The 5,329-nt window shown below is 31.6% G+C and overlaps 1 long non-coding RNA gene across 1 annotated transcript; it reads left to right on the plus strand.

Annotated features, from left to right (window-relative positions):
- Positions 1 to 1,726: 1,726 nt before the first annotated feature.
- On the plus strand, positions 1,727 to 2,169 carry LOC133802098 (uncharacterized). The gene is made up of 3 exons (XR_009877138.1): positions 1,727 to 1,783; positions 1,997 to 2,032; positions 2,109 to 2,169. It is a non-coding gene; the product is annotated as an uncharacterized LOC133802098 (long non-coding RNA).
- Positions 2,170 to 5,329: the final 3,160 nt, after the last annotated feature.

Genomic DNA, 5,329 nt, shown 5'->3' on the forward strand with positions numbered 1-5,329 from the left:
TATATTGCACCAAAACAAACAAATACAACCAGTTCAAAACCAACTCAAAAGGCTAACAGATTATAGGCATTTAATAAGAGCAGCTAGAGAACAATTCTACCTTAGGACTTTTTGACTCAGCCTACCATTCAATCTATACTTCACAGCCTGCTCAATCAACCTCACTATATACAAAGGAGTATAGGAACAGACAGAAAAAATGCAAGAGTTCCTATTAAACCACACACAATAAACCGCAGCAGCCAAAACAACAATAGAAAAGCTGTGCAGAAAACTCTTAGGCTTCTTATCTAACCACTCTTTCCAGCCAACATACTGAAGAGGCCAAATACCAGAACCCAGCCACCCTTTGAGCAGAGCCCAAACTTGCTGGGAAAACCAGCAATCAAAGAAAAGGTGCTGATGCGATTCCTCCACCTGCTCACAGACTGGGCACAACACAGAAGCAATAGAAACTTGGCACCTCACTAAGTCTTGCACTTTTGAAATATGGGGTTAATCTCACTTTAATCTCATTGTAGGTGGATTTACTTTTGGCTGCTTATGGCTGCTGCTTGGGGTCTTTTCATCAGTGAAGAAGCTTTAAATATCTGGGTCTATCTTCTGTTCTGGTACTTCTGTTTCACAAGCTCAAGAAATTTTCTTGCTCCTTTTAGTAAAATTTGTGTTTCATGGTTCCATTGTATGCCTGAATTCTTATTTATAGTAAATGATTTAGGTTGGCATATCTATAGCAAGGATGCTAACTTTGGTTGGGTCATGGAAGTCTCTTGCTGAGTCCTTTTCTAGGAATGCTGGATACATAACATTGACGATTTTTTGGGTGTACTGGTTAGCTTCCTAATTCAATTAGTTATTTTTATTAAACATGTTTGATGAAGCTTTTCACTTGTAGCTCTTTAGCCATTACCATTTTAGGTGATATTCTTATATTGAAAAATCAATCTGACACTGTATAGTTATTAGGGGAGTGTGCATTAGTGACTTGATACCATTTTATTTTGGAAAGCTTTTCAAGCAGTCTGGGGCATCTGATGATGTTTGTTCAAAGGTTAGTTCTGGTTGGTTTCAACTTCTATTACATTAATAATGTATTCTAATCTTGATGGTGACTGTAGTTAGGGATTGGAAAAGAGAAAGCTTTGAGCATAACTCGTGTTGTTCAATTTACCATTTGAACTTGTTTTTTATATAGTTTTACCAGCTTATCTGTTTTAATTTATAACTAGAAAATATTATTATATTCCATATTGAGCTTTTTCTTGATCTCACTTTTATTTATTCTTATAATTTGAACTTGTGTAATGGCATACAAGCTACTGGTTTAATGGTTTCTTGTTATGTATATCGTGTGTAATTTTTAGAATTTTTGTTTCCTGTTACATAACTTCTTAAATACAATAGTTTTACATGACTTCCTAGCAATCTCACTTTTTGTTTTCCTATTGATACAGATGCTAATAATGGGAAACCGTGACAATATTGACGAAATGCCTAGCACAAATAGCTCTGTGCTTCTTTCAATTCTTAAGTTGATTGACAAATATGATCTATATGGTCAAGTTGCATATCCTAAACGTCATAAGCAATCTGATGTCCCTGAAATCTATCGTCTAGCAGCTAAAACAAAGGTACATATCATATGTGTGCGTGTGTCCCTGAAATCTATCACTTCTTTTATCTAACAGGTATGTTTTTCAACCTGATTTGTGTATCTCTATTTTGGTAGGGTGTTTTCATAAATCCAGCCTTCATTGAGCCATTTGGACTTACTTTAATTGAGGTGATTATTTTTAACTTTGGTTTCAGATATTGATTAATGTGAAGTCCAACATGATCTCTTTTATTTATTCTACAAAAGGGAAATAAATTACTAATACAGAAATAAAAAAGTTAAATAATGCAATTTGGTGGTGCTACTGTTTTGTGTTCTCATTAACAGTTGCAAAACATTTTTTTTATTAATCCAGACTTATTTTTTTTGTCTCTGTTACAGGTTATTACTCTTGAGGATGTAATAAAGGGAATTAAGGTATAAAATTGCTTGAACTCTTATTTATTATGGCAACTTTCCTTAACCAAATTTCTATGGTCTATTATTGTTGCAGATCATGAGGGAGACTTTGATATATTTGTCACATCTTGATCACGAGGACACGGAAAAGCTGGAATGGGTTTATGGAAAATAAAGTAGTAAATGTATTGAAATATTTTTCATGTTTTCTATTTGTACCAAAGTTAGTACAAGCTTGTGTTATCTATAGTTTTTATTTATATTTATGTCTAATAATATTTCTGTTATGATGTGACCTATTTTGAGTGGAAATTTCTTTCAAGTCATGTGGCTGCGGCTTAGGGGCTGCTGATAGTGAATAGTTTGAGGAAAAATATGAGTGGGGAATTTCTTTTATTGGCCATTCAATTGAAATTATTTTCTGCATGTATAATTATAATGGAACACCTTGTTTCTATCTTGTCAGACACTTGCAGAGAAAATGTGTCATTTGATTGTGTTATATATTATTTTCATTATAATTTCTATCTTATGTTGTCTATTCTCCTTGTATGATGCAGATGCTAAAGATTCTAAGCAAACAATTAAGTGGCGAGGATTGGAATTGGAACAACTTAAACACATTATGTTGGGAAATAGGGTCTATATCTGGTTCGATGATGGAAGAACAGGTACATTTTTAACTTACCTTATAAATGTTATTTCTACTCATTTTCTATTTGTGGTCACTGCTTATACTTTCTGATTCAACTATAAACTCATCATTTACTTCTCGAGATATTTTCTACGTCCCACCTCCCTAGTTGTGATAATAGTTTACTTGGCATTTTTGTTTTGACTACAAAAAAATGTTTATTCTGATCAACGATAGTCACATGTGTAAATTTGAGTAAATTTGAGAACTATGAGAAACTTGGTTGGAGGTATACAACCAGTACTTTTTTGAAATCTTGTACATAATCCTCCTCTCTTTCTGCAGGTATGTTGTTGGACAGTACCCGAGGTTTCTAAGAGCTCACTGGAAGTTCCTAAAAACTGTTGTGAACAAATTGTTTGAGTTCATGCATGAGACACATCCTGGTGTTCAAGTTTTTGTTCTGTTGTTGTTTTCTTGTCTCATTAACAGTTGCAAAACATTTGCTTGAACTCTTATTTATTATAGTGTCACTAAGTGTTTTTATTTGTTATAGCTAGCTTATTAAGTATATTATAATTAAGGAATCCTTAATGGTGTCTCACATTCTTTGTAGCAGCACTAAAGGCCTCTCTGTGGCTTATATCTAGCTTTAAAGTTGGGGTTAGAACAAGGGCTATAGACACCAACAGGTAACTAGTACAAGATCAAGAAACTAAGGCATATTTATAATAGTGAGTAATACTATGTACAACAATTAATAAAAACACATTCAGTAATATTATTAGTGAATCTTTCTTTTTCAATACTACATATATATGGATCTGGCACAATGCTTCCTGTACTTCTAGTGGCCTTTTGACCTTGTTTGGTTGTAGGCATGTGTTAATTTCATTAACATGTGTGTATAGATTCTTGTACTTTTTATTTATAACTTTGGCCACTATATTATAACTTAGAAACACTTAGTCTGGATCAAATTCAAGGTGTTGAGCTTTTTATTTCACCTCCATTCAATTAAGAAATTGAGTTACTTCATATTATTTTCATTCGCTACCTACATATATTTAAATTTGTCCAGCCACTGCTTAACTGGCCTTTTCTTTTTATTTGCTCATAAGCGGTTGCTTCAATAGCATGGGTTGCAGATGAATGTGAATGTTAGTTATACATGGTTATACTAGCCTACAAGGTATATATATGCTGAAGTTGAATCCCTTAGTGTTGTCCTTGATGCTTAAGTTATGATGAATGTTTTGCGTCTGTGTTTGGATGGGTTGTATTAATTCTATGTGTTCCTTTTTCTGTTTAGAGTTTTTATAGCTAATGTGCTACTACAGTATTTGGAAAGGAACCTATTTTGATTTCTTAACTCACTTTTATAATAAAGTATTCTAAGTAATCTATGTATAAATATATATCACAGACTGCTGGAGTTGAATTCCCACCTCGAGAAGAGAGCAGTGTACCATTCTTTACTCCACCCCAGACCCAGCCAATAATTTCTCCTGTTACTGAATACAATGATGCTGCTATTGAGGCCTCTTTACAGTTTGATGCTTCAGGCCTCAGGTACTGTCTCGATGACAACTGACTTTTGTTTGTCATAAACATTTATTCAAATTCTTAGTACTTATTAGGTTTTATTTTCTTATATTAAACACAAGATAGATGCAAAATAAAGTTATAATATATAATTGCATGGTCAGCTGATAAAGTTATAATTAAGTAATTAACTTTTTTTATGTACTCTTTTAGTTTACTATAACTTTAAGTTGAAGCATTAATTATTTAAATTTTGTTGTAGCTAAGCAAATGGACTCACAACAAAGACAAGTGCACAAAGGATGATGAATTGAAGGATGGAGCAAGTTTGGTTTACTTTTGTGTATCTTGTAATGTTTCTATTTTTCATTTTTGAAGTAAAAATTGTTCAAGATTATAAAACTTTATTATGTTATGCTTTCAAACTTAAGTTAGAACTAAGATCTCATGAAGTAGACACATTCATGGTTTGAATTAGTTATTGTTTAATGTAATACTTATGGTTTATCAATCTATTGAGAATTACATTTTATGATTAATTTTGAATTTTTTTTTATCAAAATACAATAATGAAAATCTTTTAATTAAAAAAAAACCATATAAGTATACTTATCAAAATAAAATTTAAAATTTTATTACTATATGTTATGATTTAAAAACATATTATAAGCGTAAAAAATCGTTATGGTTTATATAATATAACAAACTAAAAATGTTATCAAAATAATCAAATGTAACTGTTGAAAAGTGTTATGAAAAAAGTATAAGATTAAACTTCAAATTTATAACCAAAAACTCTATCTAAATGTTATTATTTGAATATTATAGCACCTAAAAATGTGTTATTGAATAGTTTAAGATAACACCGAACATAACATTCAAATAATGTTATAGAAAACACTGGACTTTTAATAACAGGGGCTATGTTAGCATTTTCAGAAGTGTTATCAATAGTTCCAGTTAGCAGTTTTTAAGTGTTATGAATACTATTTTTTCTTGTAGTGAAGGTTAAGTTTGGGCTTTTTACCCTTTCTAAAAGACATAATTTGTTCCCAAATAAGATCAGCCAAATCAACTTGAGTACCAGTAGTTATTTTGTATAATAGAAAAAGCAAGGTCATTAGAAACATTTACCA

This window comes from Humulus lupulus, chromosome 9 (genome assembly GCF_963169125.1).
Source record: "Humulus lupulus chromosome 9, drHumLupu1.1, whole genome shotgun sequence".
Lineage (NCBI taxonomy): Eukaryota > Viridiplantae > Streptophyta > Magnoliopsida > Rosales > Cannabaceae > Humulus > Humulus lupulus.